Source organism: Candoia aspera, chromosome 1 (genome assembly GCF_035149785.1).
Source record: "Candoia aspera isolate rCanAsp1 chromosome 1, rCanAsp1.hap2, whole genome shotgun sequence".
NCBI classification, from domain to species: domain Eukaryota; kingdom Metazoa; phylum Chordata; class Lepidosauria; order Squamata; family Boidae; genus Candoia; species Candoia aspera.
The window spans coordinates 61881752-61901480 of NC_086153.1; positions in this window are offsets into that span (position 1 = coordinate 61881752).

Sequence of the window (19729 nt, forward strand, 5' to 3'; positions counted from 1 at the left end):
ATATGTGTTTCCTTAAGCTCCATGTTTTAAAACACGTGGCTCTTCATAACTGAGCAAATGGAGAGGATATGTGAATAAAAGGCTCCATTGCCCCCTGCTGGCTGGATGCAGAACTGATAAAACAGATGTTGCGTAGGAGTTCATTTCACAGTCAAACTACATATTACATCTATAACATATGTAAGAAAATTGTTATGGTATTTCTTTACTGAAAAGAAACTTCACAAGGAATGGTTTTTAGAAAAATCACTCTTTTAGGTACAAATTCAGAAAGTAGAGATCCTAACAGAGTCAAATGGCACCCAGTTGGGGGTGACTTGTCTAAAACCATTTGAAGAAAAGCTGCAGTGGAAAGCCAACAAAGCTTTGACCACATTGCTTCCTTTGTTAGCTCAAAGACAGTCCCCTCTTAATTCTACTTAATGAAGAAGTAAATGGGCTTTTTAATGTGTTCTTGCAAGGAATTTGCATCTACTCTAGATGTTGGGTGGTATTTTTATGGTGAGGCAAAACTGCCTTTACAATTGAGGAGGCTCTAAATAACAACTGTGGGGCCTCTTCATCAGTGGGAGACCTCCAGCAGACTTACCAAGTAGCAGATGCAAGCAACAGCGGTAACCTGATCAGATTTGGAGAACAAGCCTTTGGGTATATGTGTGTACACACCCAAATTATTCAACCCCCATCCCCACCCTTAATTCCCTTATTTTCTGTTTCCAAGCAAAAAGTAATCAGTTGCTCCTTGTGAAACAAAAGTTCCAAGTTCTGTACTAAATTTGTTTCAGATTTGACAATTTATTCATGCGATACCATAAACGAATGTTTGGTCAGGAAGGGAATCCTATTTGTGATTGCTTGGGAGGGGACCTCTCTAAAAATGCCAATAGTTTAATATTAGCATTATATGCATATTGAATTATGGAATAGCTTCCACTAAATGCCCTGAGCTGAAAGTATACCGGGGGCATTGGGCTAAATTGAGATGAGAACCAGTAACCAGTCTGCATGCATATTTCAAGAAGCACTTGAAATTCATTTTTGCCATTCTTTAACAATCATATTCTCAAACTAGCTGTAAATTTTAAATCTTGTGGTATGTGCAGTTTGTCTAGGTACTATATAAGCTGTATAAGATGGGAGCTCAGTTATGAAGTAGGGAAAAAGGCACTAATACATGAGAATTAGAACTCTGATAAGATAGGGAAAGTTGGACCTGTTATGTCATTTATAAAATCAATATATATCTTTCTAAAGTCCATAGCTGGAACTGGAAAGCCAAACACATGTGAAATTGAATGTTTATGTACTGATAAAGAAATGTCAGTACCCACACTATTTTGATTAGCAAAAATGACCTAGCATACCTTGCATCTTCTGTTGTCTATCAGTCACCATACCAGCTGCAATCTTTTAAAAAAAAACCCTGATACTTATATTTCCAAACCTCCTCTGGCCAAAACAGGTTGGGATGGAACAACATGAACATCTGCTAATTAACCTTTCAAGAGGCAAGTGGGATATAACTGATATCGCATGTGTCTTTCCCTTTTCCCCAAAGTTAATTGTCTGGGGCAGAGCAGAGAATGAAAAAAGTAAGCCATCCTGTTCCAATCCATCACTTCCATATCTTCAAATCTTCTTAATGTAGCTCATAATTTTTTAAAAAATATTAACACTGGGGAGGGGTAATAATAGAATCATTGTTCTGCAACATGCTGTGTTTGGATTTCCACCTTGCCACAAGCTATTTGTAGTTGAGATAAGTAATCCACATGCAAAAATGTTAGTAACATGTAAAAATCCCTTCTTTGAGAGAAACCTGTGTTACTGAATTGCACAAGGTTAAAATGGTATCATTAAGAAACTGATGTGCAGTTAAGAAGAGGATGATGGCACCTGCCTTCAGGCTAGATTTCATATGCTTGTATTTGCAGTTCATAGCTATTATTTCCAGATGTAAGATGCCAGAGGAGCAGTTGGTTACTAAAGTGTGAAAAGTGGAATTGTTATACTTTCTGGTCTTCAAAGAGAAGTAATTAAGATCAAATCATTAGCAGGTTATTTCAGGCAGTCAGCCATTTGGTTCAAGGGCCTGAAAGCCAGAGCCCATGAGTTGCTAACAAAAAGACTCTGGGTCAACAGACAGAGCAAGATGGTTCTTTGGTGTCTGATGTTTTTTCCCATTAGGATCATGAGAAGAAAATTGACAGTTCTGGCTTCATTCTCTGCCTCTGGTTTCATCTTCATTTCATGCACCTTCTTTGCTTCTCATGAAGCTTATCACCATCACCATCACCATCATGCAGAGGTTGAAAGTATCTAATAATGAAAATCATAAAAGCACAGAATATGAAGGGACTAAAAGAATGTTTGAAATAGGGTGTGATGTTTATAAGCTTCCCCATCATGCATACTCTGATCATTATTGTGTTCCCTGAAAAATATCAACATGGACTATTTTATTCCAATAAAGCTGCAGTATCTGAAAAATGCAAGTGCATGTGTCTTTCCATCAGTTCTCTCAACAAATTAAAATTTAATATAGCAAACTACAGAAACCAATTATGAGGAGCATGATGACAAAGGAGGCTAAATGTATATTGCCAACAGTGATGCAACCTTTCAGGAAAGCCACCAGAAACTCGTATCAGTTATTTCTCATCTCCCCCCACTCTCCAAATACGCATGCAATGCTTTGTTCGTAACACTGCGGATTTATCCACCTCTGTGTCACAAGAGTTGGTAAGATCTTCTTTCATTTATGCTGGCTTTCCTCATGAGGGCCCAGACCAAAGCCTGAAAGCAACTCCTTGACTGATAACCAGTTGAAGAATTCACTTGGATGCCCCATTCCACTGTTCTTTGCTTTCATCTATCCAGGTATGCATCACCTTCTTCTAGAATTCAGGGAGAAAGAAAGAGCAAGACCAGCTCCCATGTGTACAGGCTGCAAGGAACAGTTATCCCATGACTGTGTCAGCCCTTGATGAACAATTTCTGTAAAATACAATAACACATATTCAGATAGTAATCAGGTTGTTGTATCAAGTTACAGTAAACACGCTGATTTTTTAAACGATAGTGTTGTTACTGTAATTTGGCCACCCCCATCCTGATGCTTTCAAAAATTGCCCAGAGTCTACCTGAGTGGGTGGCTATAACAAATTTAAATAAATACTACCTCAGCTAGCAGATTGGGTAGCTGGATCTGTCCTTGCCACTATAATATTCAACAATGGCCACAATATTGCGTGGTTTCAAGGCTTGGTGGGTAATAAAATGACTGACTATAAACAGAACCAGGGAAAATGAATTAAACCTGTCTAACAACTACTAGTTAAAACTCACTACAGGTCACTTTGCTGAATGGGGAGGGTTTCTGATATCTGGAACTAGCTCTGGTGTCATCCAAGAATCTGTCTTGGCTCTCCAGTATAGTCCTGTGTTCATTTTTCCAGTGTATCCAGCCAAATTTCCTTTAATGAAGCCACTTCTGACAAAATGTGACTTAGTTAAGGTAGTCATCAGTGAGCATCAGATGTTGATAGGGCACCTCAGAGAGTCATCTATCATCCCATAAAGGAGGAGGACTAAGTAGTATAGTTTATATATATGGTGAGAGGTGACTATAAGCCTAATGAGGCATGAAATGGGAAATGCTGCCTTAGAGTTTGTCTGACAAATTTTGATCAAGAATCCTGATTCTCCACAGGGATGGCAGGAAGCAGCCATGGTTCTGGAGTGCATAAAGGGGGAACAGAAAAAATGCCTCATTCCTCACTCCAGCAGGCCTCAGCTCAATAACTGAAAATTAGGGCATGTGAACACAAGCCTTGAATTCCATTATTGCTTCAGTAGCAATAATGCTACTGAATCATCCATTAAAAGAAATAATAATAATGTATGAAAATGTATTCCGAGAATTGAACCTCTCAGAATCAGTAAGACAAGGTAGCTATAATGTGATGCTGATAAACTTCAAGATAAACTTATAAAGGGAGGTGTCTCCCACCAACTCACCTCCCCACTCACCTCCCCCACCCACCAGGCTTTCCCCACTGAACTGGGACTACCAATGTGAATGCAGAACAGACTGATTTCACTGTTATGGCTGCTATCACCTCCCTCCCCCCCACTTGAACTTTTCCTTTCCATTAATTAGAAGAAGAAAGAAAAAAAAATACAAATACAGTTTAAGCCCAGCAGCTGATAGTCAATTTGTAATGCCTTTGGCCATCAGAGATATGTTCCCAGATTACAGCCCCTAAGTTACAAACTGGCATTAAAATATCTATTTCGAACAGATAGTATTTACTTTATTAGAAAACACAGAACATGGATGGGCACAGAGCTTACAGAAAAAGAAATGGATTCAAAGAGTAAGTGTAAACCAAAAATCAATAGGCAAGCTCATTCCAAATGGAGATTGAGCTTCATGGAAAAATAGTTCTGAAAGGAATCAACCTCAGACACTGGTTTGAGCATATCCAACCCTAAAAATAAGAAAATAACTAACACATTTAGTCTTCTACACCTAGAAGTCTAATTGTGATTAATTATTTCCTTCTGGAATCTTGGAAGTCTTCACTCCATCTTGGAGCAAGCATCTTCTTTTCCCCCCATAGAGCCAAGTTACTCTTGGCTCTAGGCTCTTCTTCAGGAGCAGACTTAGACAAAAGTGCGGAACAAACTGCTCCCCTGGCTACTTAACCTCAAGAGGGAAAAAGGAACTGTGTTCATAAGGAACTTAGCCAAATGTCCCTCTGAGTTTCCTTACTAGAGGCAAAGTTACTAGACCGCAGTGATTTGTGAGTGCCTTCTGACCCTCTGAGCACTTGTCTGGATAGAGATGCCCATTTCAACATGCATGGCCTGGCCACTCCTCCCAATCTTGTATTCCAGAAGAGGCCTCTCTTGGTTCTCAAAAAGGAAACGTGGCCCACAATATCATGTCCTGAGAGGGGAAAAAAGGAAGTATAAAACCACAGGGAAAAGAAAATGCCTAAGACTGGGAAAGAAAAGCCAACAAAATGGGCACACAAAGGACTAGAGAGGTGACAATGCACTACAGCTAACTGCCTTGAGAAGATCAATAAAAGAAAGTCTCGGGGGAAATGCTCATGACAACATTAACTCAAAAGCTCATGGTACAGAACACTAAGAAAATGAGATAGCTTCCCTGAAATCTCTATGAATCCCTATAAGCCCATTGTATTCCATTCTTGAATAATCTATGGTGAATTAGTGAACCATTTGAACTCAGCTGTAAGAAAATTATTGATTACATCAAGAATAGACAACCTGGTGCTGTCCAGATATTCTGACTTCAGTTTCCATCAGTTCCAATCAATATGACCGATGGAAAAAGATCTGTGGGCTTCTAGGTTGAACCAAGAATCATCTATGGAGTGTCCATGAATGCCAAAGCATCCACAATCCCCTGATATGGCATTTACCCAACACCCTATCATTAAACTGGAAAATAAATAAATAAATAAAATCAGCCAGAATTTCATGACATTTCAACTTAACAAAATACCAAGTGATGCTACTATCCAATACTCACACTGCTCTGCTTTCAGTGATGCTCTTTCTGTAAGATCACTTCAGCCATAGTATCACAGATCTATGCAGGGTACAGGCCATAATTCCAGATACCAGACAAGTGTCTGGAAAACAGAATGGATCTAAAAGAAATGAGAGGTTAACCACTTCTGGATTAGATAATTCTGGATTAAACCAAGTGGATGTACAGAAGTAAAACAGACATCAGAGTAAAACAGAAACTCAGATATGCAGCACATTGATTGTCTAAACTTGCTTATATAGAGCTATAGAAGAAGATAGGAAGAACACGTCCCTGTGATCAACGTAAGTACCTTTGTATTCCAAACCAAGATGTTATTTCCCAGTGGAAGGATCAAAGCCAACTTTCTTCCAGATCCTTATATAAGACTTTTTTATATATAAAATCACAAAGTTAAGGAGTAGCTCAAGACAACATTTTCCATCTTTATGAAAATAACTTCCTGAGGGGCTACTCTTACATTGCTGGAATATGAGAGACCAGAAGGAGCTCTAAATCAAAAGTAGAATTTAACATGCAGATTTTACCCTGCTGAGATCCCAGATAAGAAAGTAGGTAAGAGGCAAGCACTCGAGAGGCAACATGTAGACTTTTAAATAATAAATGTTGGTTCAGAGGCAGCTACTGGGCAGCAACATCTTAAGAAATATTGCCTTGTGTCCTGCTTCTTGGCTTCCCATAAGCAGATGGTTGGCCACTGCTTATGGAAAGAGGATGCTGAACAAAATATGCCTTTGGTTTGATCCAACAGGATTCTTCTTACGAATGTACGAAACATGCTTTGCCTACTAGAAAAGCTGTTCTTTAGTACAGGAAAATAAAAACTGCTTTCTGGGTCAAGGAATGCAATTCAGGATGGCTATTATCTCAGCAATGCATTAATTTCCAGCAGTTTTGGATCTATAATGTAAGAATATCTTTTTGCATTGCACTACAGCAAGACAGACCAACACTTTCACATTAGAATCTTAACAAGCAGATTCTTTTTGAACTGGATGTTCAACAGCTATGGTGAGCTGCTTCTGCTGAAGCCCGGTGTTAGAAGTCCCTTGTTTCCAATCATGTTTGGCAGGCAGATGCAGCCTGTTGCTCCCATTGCCAGATCCAGAAAAGGTCTCTGCCAGAATAGGCTTGTTTTGCTATCCTTACGAAGATCGATTAGCCCACAATATCTCACAACAGCCTCCAAGTGTTTCTCCACTTCTTAGACAGATGCCAATTGCCATCACAGCAAGAATTCTGCATAACTCAAGCAATCACTGACATTTCCCAAAGAAGATGCCTGGCATTTCTCACACAGGTACTATTAATATTTATGCTACATCTGTGGCTCAATGCATGACCTTGGCAAATACAATAGTGAGGGAAGAAAAGGAAAGAAATCCTGGTGATAAATATGCACCTGTATAACTAAATATTGTCTGGAACACCTCACGTACTTAGATACCATTCTGATGTCTGCTGTAGAGAAGCTACACTGGTATTGCTGTTTCAAGCTTGAAATATGGCCAGAGCATTGATAGGAAAGAGTTGACCTTCAAGCCCAACCCATAATCTTATACTTACTGATGGGCTTTACATCTACTGTAAGTAGATAAGCACGTGAGTCTGAACTGTCAAATTCTCATGTGTTATAAACAGACAATCATACTGGCCTCCCTGATTTATGGAAAGACCACCAACATAATTCATATAAAATATTCCAAGCCCTTAGAATAAATGATATAAATATGTTATTCATCTAAGTCTCATAACATTATGTCTTTATGGCGGAACCATAAGGAATATTTTAAAAGGCTGCATGGCAATTTTGTTCAAGTACTTAAAAATTGTATTTATCTGAAAGAAAAACTAGTTCCCCCTCTCCAAATAATTTCTCTTTAAAATAAGACAATCATCTTAGATTCCCTGAGAATATAAAAATGAAGGCAGATGTAGGTGGTCTTAACTTCAGGATCATTTTCCTGGTGTTTTCTGAAGAATTTTCAGTTGGACAGGACAGAAGAAAGAACTGCCTATAAAGGTTAAACCATCACAAGGTAGATATCAGCTAGCCAAGGGGTGGTGATGACAGATCTGTCAGGCCATTGCCAGGCCTCTATAGAGCAATTTGCTGAGCGGGCTTCCAAAATGCATCCAGGTTGGCTCACTAAATTTTGGAATAGTGGAATTATAAGCATTAACATGTAAGGAGCCCTTTTTAAGAATATTGAGTATAAATTATCAGCTGCCAAAATAATACAACCACAAGATTTGATGTGCTGTGTATTTGTCCTCAGAAATAGTCCAATGTGTTCTGATTACTTCAGAAGTCTAAAAAGAGGATATTTTCAGTTCACAATTCCTCAAAAGCATAAAAAATGTTCTTTAAATATTCTCCAACCACACGGGATTCATTTATATATAAAGAGATGCATGACCCAGTTTTTGAAAATATGTTTATACGCTCCCCATTTCTCCAAGAAGTGAGAAATTTCAGGGGTGCAGAACTTTATCCAATGTGATATCACAAATACTATAGTGTTTGTAGTATGTGCATTTTTTGACAAATGTTCAGGGTGAGCATAGATAAAGGCTGACAACTGAACACTCCAGTGTCTGCTGCTCCAACATCAGGTCTGCCAAGAAGTCAGTCTGCTTCCTGATCTTCTGCTCTTGTTCACTCTCTTTCTCCCTCTCTCTGTATGTACCTTGTTCCCTGCAGCATCTTCACCTACACATCAAGCTTGATGACATCTTCTGTAGCAAAAAGAAATGGAGGTGGAAGAAGAATAGCCTTTATCTATTTATTTTGTCATTCGTAAAGCCAATTATGGAAAACTAGAAGATAATCGTCATGACAAAGGAACTGGTTAACTTTGTCTGAAATTTGACAGAATAGCTTTGCCTCAAGCACCTTATACCGACAGTAAATTCAGTCACAGATGTTTCAAAATTACAAATGGCTGAGTTGCAAGAGATCCTATAAGGTTCTTAACTGTATTCCCAACCCCATTACAACACAAAATAACTTGTTAGACTCATCTGTACACGAAGCCCCCTTCAAGTAAGGCCATGAAAAAGTACCACTTTTTCCTTCATCTGTTTCATCAGCATCCTTTCCAAGCCCACCCAACACTTCTCCAGTGAATCTTTCCTGCAAAAAAAATTGCAAACAAATGCATCACTCTTGATGGCACCTTTAAATACTTTCTTCTACTGCAGAGATGGGAAACCTGCTGGTCCAAGGCTTTTTTTGCTTCCTCTGATTACTACTACTGAAAATAGGTGGCATAATTTTTCCCATTTTGAGGCAAGAAATTCACAAAAACTGCAGTGTAAATCCTACAATAGGCTTAACACAGTTTAAAAAGCAAAGAACTCTATCCACAAAGAAACAAAAATCACCCCAATCCTTGTTGCATCACTGCTTTGCATAGTATGGCCCTCAGGCTCCTAAAATGTTAAGACTGTCCCACCATCACTGATTTTTAGAATCAGCATTGCCTTGATCCTGGCTGTAGTCCCTTGCTGTTGTTTCCATCACACTGACATCCCAGACTGTCAAGCAACTTTGCTTAGATGCCAAATTCAAGAGTCTGAAATCTCCCTTTTTCTTTGCAATAGCTGACAGCAGAGTCATAAAAATGAAAGATTCTTAAAATAACATGCAGCACTGAGAGATTGCGCAACTTCATTGGCCACCACCCCTCCCTTGCAATGTTCCTTGCAGCCAGACCAGCCTTGTCAGCCTTCCTCAGGACTGTCTCCATGATTTATGGTGTTAATAACCCAGTCTTAAATCTAGCCAGCCCCCTGGGGCTCATAAGCAGCCATTTACATCGTGTGGTGCATTCCAGTAGAGCTCAGCTTCAGAACAGGTCCCCAGTCCCAGCTACTTCCCTTCACAGAGGCTGTCTCCAAAGACAATTGGGGAGATGCTTTGCATTGTTTGACTTTGTGGCACATGACTGAATTATGAGAGATCCAATCACTTCTCGGATGCATTTAGAGGTGAATGCACATCCATCTAAAACTGGAAGTCGGATAGCATTAGTGCTCTCTGATGCACTTCCCTTCAAGACACCAAAGATATGAAGGAAGTATAAATTCACCACACTATAAAGTGCAGGCAGGGATTAGTTAGCGAGAACTGAAAATGAATAGGATTAATGTTCCCATTTCACCAAGCTTGTTAGTCTGGGGTATGGGAAAAGCTGAAATGTTTAATTTTACTAACTTTGAGAAAGTTTATACTAGCAAATTGGCATAACCAGGTTCTGCCAAGGTGTAAAATGAACTTACTAGCTCTTGCAAGCTTTGGCTTATTTTAAACTTCACTGGGCAAACTGAGAAGGTATCCCTGCTCCCCCAGTTATGAACTGTCAGCATGTTAGGTAACAGCTATGCCAAGTGACAGTCATTTCTGCATCTTTGACTTTTGTAGGTAGTCACTGCCCTCCAGGCACAGAGGTTTCCACCCTCCCTGCCCCATTTCTTTCTTTCAAACATTATTTAGCACTACTTTCCTATTATTGCAATTAATTAAAATATTTAATGCCACTTCTCATTGCAAAGAATCCCAAAGCAGTTTAGAAATCCAATAAAAAGCAGAGTTCAAAATAATCAGTTAAAACAAATGTTAGGAGAGAATTCATAGCTGGGGAAGACAAATCTAAAAAGGTGGTTGTGGGTAATTTGGGGTTTTTTTACTCCTAATATACATCAACACTGAAGTCTGTAGTATTACAGTGAGGTCATTCCATAGGACAGGTGCCGTGATAGAGAAGCAATATGTTGTTGTTATGTCCCATTTCTGAATGTCAAGGTCCAGAAGGATGAAAAGGAGACAATTGCTTTTGGCATATGAGAGACAGGAAAACCTACTAGTACAGACAAGCAAGCTAAGGTTTTCAGTTCTATAATGTTTGTTTCATACAACTGTAGAAAATAAGAATTGAAAGTGACCTTGGAGATCATCCAGGCCAACCCTCTGTCTTGTGCAGGAATCCACTATTACAGCATCCGCAGCAGATGGCCATCCATCTGCTGTTTAAACAGCTCCAGTGAAGGAGAGTCTACCACCTCCCAAGGCAACCTGTTCCATTGTTGAACAACTCTTACCATTAGGATTTTTTTTTCTTAATGGCCAGTTGAAATCCATTTCCCACTATTTCTTGTCCTAGAGAGCTAGTTTGGTGAAGTGGCTTAGGCACCAGGCTAGAAACTGGGAGACCGTGAGTTCTAGTCCCACCTTAGGCATGGTTGACCTTGGGCCAGTCGCTTTCTCTCAGCCCTGGGAAGAAGGCAATGGCAAACCACTTCCAAAAAGCCTTGCCAAGAAAATTGCAGGAACTAGTCCAGGCAGTTGCCAGGAGTCAACACTGACTCAAAGGCACCAAACACCCCCCCCCCCGCCGCCAAAGTCCTAGAACAACCATAAAACATTCTGCCTCATCTTCTACATGACAGCCTTTCAGATACCTGCAGATAACTATTATGTTTCCACACAGCTTTCTCCAGGCTAAATACTGTATACGCAACTTTTCCCACTGTTCCTAATAAGTTTTCCTTCTAGGCTCATTAACATTTTGGCTGCTCTCCTGTGGACATTCTCTAGTTTGTCTGTGTCCTTCCTAAAATGTGGTGTGAGTTCTGGACGAAATGTTCTAGGAGATGTCTAACTAATGCAGAACAGGGAGGGATAATGATTTCTCTTGATCTTGACCCTAGCCTTCTGCTTATGCCTGGAATTGTATTTGCTGTTGGTTTATATTCAGCTTGTGATCCTAGCGTTACCTCCTCCAGCTTTTCCTTTTCTTCCTTCTGACTTTTTCAGCAATATCTCTTCCATCTAGGACAATTCATGAAGCAGTCTAAGAGGAGCTAAAGAGACCAGCTAGAAAATCTATTGGGAAGACCAAGAACAGGAATGGTAAGATGTGGTAGAATTAGTGCCATTGTACTGCTGTATTCTTCATAAAATTATGCTCCTTTGTGAAATGCTAGATGTAGATTGCCAGATTAGTCCAATGTTATTCAAGTCAGTTTTGGGAGAGGTGCAAGCTAATGGAGCTCCCAATCACAAATAATAAAAAAATAGAATGGGAATCCAACAGGTGGTATGTGATCAGCCCATATTTTCTTGCAAATCCTTGTAACCAAGCTACAGTATCTCTAGAGATATACAAGTGGCTGCTTTTCCTAATTCATCCTGTAGGGTCAGAAATAATTCCAGTTTAGAATCCATAGTGTAAGCAAAACTATATACTCCCCAAGGAAGTGGGGGGGGGAGGGCCAGATCTTCCTGAAGACCTTGAATACAGCATGTTATGATTGCAAATATGCAATCTAATTTCTACATTATTACCCAAATGATCTTTAGAAAGGTTAGCAGCTGTTCCTGACTAGATTGGGAGGTCAGTACCCCCAAATAATAGTAAATGAAAGTTGTGGCCTCCAATTACAAAATGTTTGCCTGTTCCTTTTTTAGACAGCACAATTACCAAGAGCAATGGCAGCACCTGTAAACCCATTTTTTTCTACGTAGATATTGCTTGAGCCTTGTAAGACAAATGGCTCTGTTACTACTATAATAATCACTCAACATGGTTGAATCATTCAGAAGTCTTTGTGATTAAGAAATTAATTCCTGAACCACATTTTAATCAAGCTCATTTATCTGTTTTTTAAACACATATGGAAAATGAGAGAAAATGTCAACAAACAATTCAGGCCCTACAGGGCCTTGGACTTAGTTGTATCTATTTTAAGTCAGAAGTTTCTTGCATCTCTTCTCTTTCTATTAGAGAGAGAGGGATAAAGACAAGGCTATTCATTCCAGCTTTCTGAATGGTATATTTTCTAAACCTTCCATGACCATATGATTAGATTGCAGTCCTATACCTGGACCTTAATTCCATAAAACTTGATATAGGTAGACATGTTCTTCCTGAATTTTGAAGTCTGCATTTGGAAAATGATTGGTTCTGTATATAACATAATGGAAAATATCACTGATGTTGCTGTACTGATTCCTACAGATGCAAAATGGGAAATTATATTACTATGTAGGTTGATAGATGATTGTTGTTGTTTATTCATTCAGTCGCTTCCGACTCTTCGTGACTTCATGGACCAGCCCACGCCAGAGCTTCCTGTCGGTCGTCAACACCCCCAGCTCCCCCAGGGATGAGTCCGTCACCTCTAGAATATCATCTATCCATCTTGCCCTTGGTCGGCCCCTCTTCCTTTTGCCTTCCACTTTCCCTAGCATCAGCATCTCCTCCAGGATGTCCTGTCTTCTCATTATGTGGCCAAAGTATTTCAGTTTTGCCTTTAATATCATTCCCTCAAGTGAGCAGTCTGGATTTATTTCCTGGAGGATGGACTGGTTTGATCTTCTTGCAGTCCAAGGCACACTCAGAATTTTCCTCCAACACCACAGTTCCAAAGCATTGATCTTCCTTCTCTCAGCCTTCCTTATGGTCCAGCTCTCGCAGCCATATGTTATGGGGAACACCATTGCTTTAACTATGTGGACCTTTGTTGTCAGCTGATATCTCTGCTCTTATGATAGATGATTACACTTTACAAAAACAATCTTAATACAGCAAAATGGATAAAAGTTATTTAAAGGGAAAATTATAACAGGAACAAGAGATATAAAGTGCCCATTAGTCTAGGCTGATAATCAGAAGAACACATCTCCCTCTCAGAATGGATTTCAAAATACTCTTCCGGAAAAAGTCACAGGAGCCGTTTATAAACTTAGCACAATACATCTGGGGGTTCTATTTTATGACCGTTTTAAATGTGTTGTTTTCAGCAGAGTTAAGCGCAGCTAATTTTCCCGAGGTGAAAGCCATGGTCCACAACAATTCTCTGTAACTAACTAGATTTAAGTTTCACCACTATGTGCATTGCAGGAAATATTGATCAGATAAATTCACAGAGGAAGATAAGGCCATCAGTGGACTTGATCATGATAGTTTTATATTATCTCCAGCAGCATTAGAGTCAGTATGCTCCCTCAAGACCAGCTGCTGAGAAAGCCAACTGGGAAAGTACTATTACATGTATATTATCCTTCTGATATTCCCAAAACTCTGCTAAGTCACTTAGGAAGAGAATTTGGATCTTCAGATGTCTTGGTCTGATCAAGATGTTTGTTTCTATATTCTTTGGCATTGTTCAACTGCCTGGTATGTACTTTATACTGTCTACTTAATCTTTGCCTAGGAAAAGTCCTGCCTGCTCATTTAAATGAATAGAGTGATGTTCATTATGTATGTCAACATCAAGTGATAGCCTGATAGAGGAGTGAACCCATTGCAGGTGTCCTAACAACCAGGAAACACACTGAGACAATGAACTGGTCTCTAATATTTATTGCTAGTACTTAACAGGAATCCTAACAAACTGAAGAAGCGTGGGAAAAACCCAGACATATAACCCCCAAGGGTTAAGGCGGTCCCAATCTGTGTCTCTTTGAATGGCTGAACAATTCATCAGTGCTACGCATGCGCTTGACAGTCTGGATGGGAGCCCCCTGCTCACCATCCTTACTCATGACATCAGGCAAGATTTTTACGTCACCTCCAATTATCACAAACATGATATTTTGGGGAAGACATTTAGTGCATCCAGCTATGATTCAAGTACAGAACTATCTAATGGGGAAAACTAAAGGACATGCATGTGTGAATCAGTCTGTCACGATGAAGATGCATTTTAAAATGCATTTAAAATCTACTATTTGCTTAAATAACCTATTGGAGGGATGATGCACATGCTCCTCCAAATGTATCCATCTGGTACCCATCAGCCACAGCAAATGGCAGTCTCTAAGCAGTTTACAGCTTAACTCATAAATCACATTTTGCAGTGAATCAGGTCAGCTTAGTTAAAATGTTACCAGCTATTTTCTGAACTCATCTTTCTGTTCTTCAATAAGTGCTTACATGCCAAGGTTTCTAGGGGAGCCATGAGGCCAGTTTTATAGTTCTCTATCCTTCCTCACATAAACATATAGAAAGATGGTGGAGATGCTAGTGAATTTCACTGTGTGATTCCCTTTTCTCTGTTCCATTCTAGAGATAGAATTCTACCATTCTCCTGCTAAGGGCTGGGAAGGTATAAATGATAGAAAGATAGCATGGACTGGACTTTGTTATCCAATTCAAAATGCAGCCAAATGAGATAATGATGGAGAGATAATTGATTCTCAGCAATATGCCCAGTGAATGCCAGAGCAATAACTCTGTGTTCAATTGCAGATTTTGTTTTTCTTGAGCCTTTCACAGCTTAAATAGTCAGTCTGTTGTATGTCTGACTTTGCTCCATGAACTTTGGGAGGGATATTGACCTATCAAGGAGTCAGCTAGTAGAAACCTTCCTGTCCTCCAAATCCTTGCCAATGATAGATATCTTCTGTTTTCAAATATATCTTCTATATCTGTACTAAAAGAGAAGAGCTCAGTTTAGAATCCATCACAGTAATGGTAGTAGTATAGCAACAAGCACAATGGGAAAAAGATCATTATACTCTAACTAAAATTTTCAAGCGTGAATCTAGAGCTTTCCCAAAGATTTATGTTATGAAGCTAGACAAGATGTTAGATTTTGTCATACAATGATCTACACCAAATCCAGCTCCCAGAAAAACCCATACGAATTATCTGTATTCAAATTTACATGTTTGTAAATCAGTCAAGCGAGAGCACTTCATGGCCTGAAAACAACCCAATACCATCACCCAAGATCATGCCACAATTTTCAATGGCATAATTCTGAGATGTTTTCCTTTCAGAAATAAGAATGGCAATAAGAGCAGAAGGAATTTCAATTTCCACCCCTCAAAATCTCCCCCTAAACAGCCTGAAATCACATCATCAGATCCAACCATTTTGCTACCAGATTTCAGCAGTACAATTTGAGATAGTTGAGGAAAAACTTTTCAAGAATGGAAGTGGGTGCAAGTTTCTACTCCCATCCTGATCTTTATACACTTGGGGAAAAAAATTAAAATGAGCCCTGCCTCTTCTTATGATGTCACCTGCAGCCTTCCAGATGCTCCGGGAAGCAAGGGAAGCAAGCTGTAGCCCCGTCCCTGGGGAAGCTGTACATCTTTGCCCTAAGTACTGTCACTGGGAAGCAGTGTACAGATAAGAACAAATACATCCAGCTCATTGCATCCTCTGAGATAAATTACTGTTCTCTTGTCACAGATGCAGGCTAGGAAATAGCAATCTGCTGACAATATAGGCTCCATATCCTTATTCCAATTTATTTTTCAAGCCAGCTTCATCTACTCTATCCAAAAACGCATTTTTAAATAAAACATTTGACAACTGGCTCAGTTTTCATTTGATCCTTTCTACATTCCACTTTGTGGAATAGCAAATATGAATGCAAAAGTCAGTCTCTGTTTGGTGGACCAAGCACACTTATTTCAATGGGATGGGGGGTGCTTCCACACATGGCCTTTGCAGTGTTATGCAATCAGCTCTGCATCTAGGGAGATGGCCGACCATTCTCTGGGTTTGACAGCTGAGCCCATTTATTTCCAGCTCAGCTAGGATGCATTCAAAAGTGCAGTAAAACAAGTCTTTTCTTCAGAATGCCATGGCTCAGTGGAGTTTATGAACAGCCCATCTTCCCACTTGTGGGAACTCTTGTTCCCCAGATTTCTTGGCTTCTAGGCTCCAGCTTTTCCACAAAAGAACCACTCAGACGTTATCATCTATTATTTATTTATTTACTGGCATACTACCAGATAAATGTGCACAATATGAAGTAAAGTTGTCTCTGGGAGGACAATGCAAGCATTTTCTTTTATTTTCCATTTGCATGGGGAGGGTGAGGGGATTTTTGGTCCCTTAGGACCTATGATAGTTTAGGATGGGCAGTGATTAAAATATATATTTTGTTCTTTGTTCTCAGCATTTTCAGTCAGGCAGAAATAAAGTTAGTCATGGATCATCTTTAAACTGCTTTTCAAGGACTGGGCAGAGGCACCTGTAGCAGTGCGGAAAAACTTAGAGCAGGGTTTCTCAATCAGGGTTCCATGGAAACCTAAAGTTCCCCAAGAGGTCACTAGGGATTCCCTGAGAGATCACAACTGATTTAAAAAATTATTTCAAATTCAGGCAACTTCACATTAAAGAGGTAAGTTTCATTCTTTATTTTTAGTTTCAGAACACTGTTAATCCATATATACAGGCCTACCCATGAAACAAATATAATAATTTTCTAACTTCTGGCCTATATTTGAGCCTGAATGTGCAGGGGTTCCCTGAGGCCTGAAAAATATTTCAAGGGTTCCTCCAGGGTCAAAAGGTTGAGAAAAGCTGACTTAGAAAACTGAGAAACCCAGGTTCAGATCCTCATTGCCCTATCCTATTCCTAGATCACCTTCAAATACTCAGTTACAGTAACCTGAAGAAGGCATGGATTAGCAGTTTAATTATTTTTGGGAACTCTTCAGATGTGGGTAGCCAGATGTTATTTTATAGACTTCAAACCCTCTACAGGGAATCAAACTCACAGACCTTTGCACTTTAGGTGACTATACACAGTACACTAGCTCTAGGAGCTATCCAGGTCCTGGCACCCAGTGGTGTTGCAGGAAGGAATAACTGAGAAGTGCTATCAGAATGGTGTATACTGTCCACCCTCCCTTAAATTCTCACAGCAATGAGATACAGATGTTATATATAGCCATCTAAATATCTCTTCCTGCAACTACTGAGCACCAGGACCTAGATAGCTCCTAAAGCTAATGCACTCTATATAGTCACCTAAAGTGCAAAGGTCTGTGAGTTCAATTCCCAATAGAAGGTTTTAACCCCATAGAAAAACATCTGGCTTCCAATGTCTGAAAAGTTCCAGTAAGGATGAAACTAGTCATGCGGTGCCTCCTAATGGTCACTCTAAGTGGAAATACCACACAGGATATTTACAGTGTGTAAAACAGAGAACTCCGCTCCCGGTTCCAAGTGGGGAGGTGGAAGTCATATAAGACCCTGTACATGAGGCCATGATGTAACATCTGTATTTCTCTGCTCTGAAGTGGACTATATATACCATTCTGATAGCACTTCAAATACCTAATATCCCTCAACATAGCCTGCCTCATGAGATTGTTGTAAGAAGAGAGAGGGAGAATCATTCTGAGTGTGTTTTTTTTAATGAAAGCTGTGTTGTGAGGTGGTGAAAGGTCCCCTGTGCAAGCACCGAGTTATGTCTGACCCTTTGGGGGGACGCTGCTTTCACAACGTTTTCTGTGTTACATTTATAATAAATACAATAAATACATACAATGGCTTGGTGCAAGATTAACTCTTATTTAGAAGAGATCAGCCCTTGTCAAAAGGACTTGCTGATATTTGTATAGAGAGTGAATGAGTGTGGACAATGAACAATGAGTCAGCCATTCAGTTTGCATGAACTGGAATTACCCAGAAACAGGTAGGAACTTTAAAATGAAAAACATCCCACAAAAGGGGACGAAATAGCTATCTGGATGCTAAAAAACCCTTTTATTCTCACTTCCAAACTAGTCACTTTGTGAAGCTGTTTCCTGATGATTTCCCAACCCTGCCCCCAATAACTGGGTATGGAGGTTTTCTTTCTCTAACCAGTTTGGTCCCACAGCAATTATTCATAATGAAATCTCCCATTGGGCCATTGAAATCACTGGCTGATTATTATTTGAATTTTAACACCTCCAAATGCGAGTGATAAACTCTTCACCAAAGGAGAAAATGTTTGTTTAGTTTACTCTAATTTTATTAGACATTAGATCTAATTAAAAGTTCCAGTGTGTGGCAAATGCTTTTTTAATTGCTACAAGATGAGAACATTTGAATTGCGTATTTGAAGAGAAAGTACAGTTAATTAGGCTGGCATACTTGAGGTACTATTTCTACCTATTATTTGGAAGTGGGGGAAAACTGCGATTTCTAAGCAGTACTTATTTTAGTCATAGCTTTAAAACAATTTGTTCCAATTTAAAAATAATTTAACTTTACTTTCTTCATTGCCTGAAAAAGAGTAAATTACTGGTGAAAAGCCTTAGACTGGCAGTTCTAAAGAGGAATGCACACTTGTGTTTTCCTACAGTGAGGCAAACTTCCCACACATCAGCATGGAGACATCTTTTGCAAAGCAGTGTGCAAGAAAGAAAGGCTCTGTACATTCTCCATAAGCTGTGAACATTTTTTAAGTTCATAAAAGTTCATATTCAATTGCTGTGAATATGAAAGAGGATATAAAAACCAGTGTGCTATATATTCATTTGGAACCATCAATGTCCATGGCAGTTTAGGGTCTAAAACAGGACAATTCTCTTTCCTGAGGACTTAAAGAATCTGAAATTCAACAGAGGGGAAAGAACAGAAGAAGGAGGGAGGAGCAGGGGAAAAAAAAAGCAACACTACAAAGCTTCTTAAAGCTTAACAAATGTATTATGGTATTGTGAACATGGTGTTAGTCATGAAGGTGCTGCAAGATTCTTAGTTGTTTCTCCTGCCACAGATTAAACTGACTATGCACCAGGTTTGGGATATTACCAGTTCAATGGTTTAGGATTAATGTTATGTTTGAGGACTGGGCTTGGCCAAATCTTCATAGGAGTGTGTGTTTTGAAGGAAGACTCTCCCGGGCATTACAGTAATGAAAAGTTTTTTCCTACTCTACAGTTGCTCCAACTCTACAGCTGCTCCAACTCTCTCAGCAAGTGCAATATTTTGAAGGATCAGAGGATTATGCTTTGGATTGTTGCATTATTTGAAGGACCGCCTTTCCCCAATTACATCTGCCTGTCCCACCAAATGCAGCAGAGACGGCATGCTGCGGGTCCCATCGGCTAGAAAGCTTCATTTGGTGGGTCCTAGGCAGTGGGCGTTTTCTGCTGTGGCCCCTGCTTTATAGAACATTCTTCCCCACTGAAGTGAGGCTGGCTTCATCCCTTTTAACTTTCTGGAAGTCCCTCAAGACCTGGTTGTGTGATCAGGCCTGGGGACCCCAGGGGACTGGTGAAATATTGAGATGGCTCCAGTGTAATTAACACCTGCTCTTTGCCTAACATTTTTTATTTTTTAGTTTTGTGCCTTGTATAATTTTAAAACTCTTAATAATAATAACAATAAAAATAATATT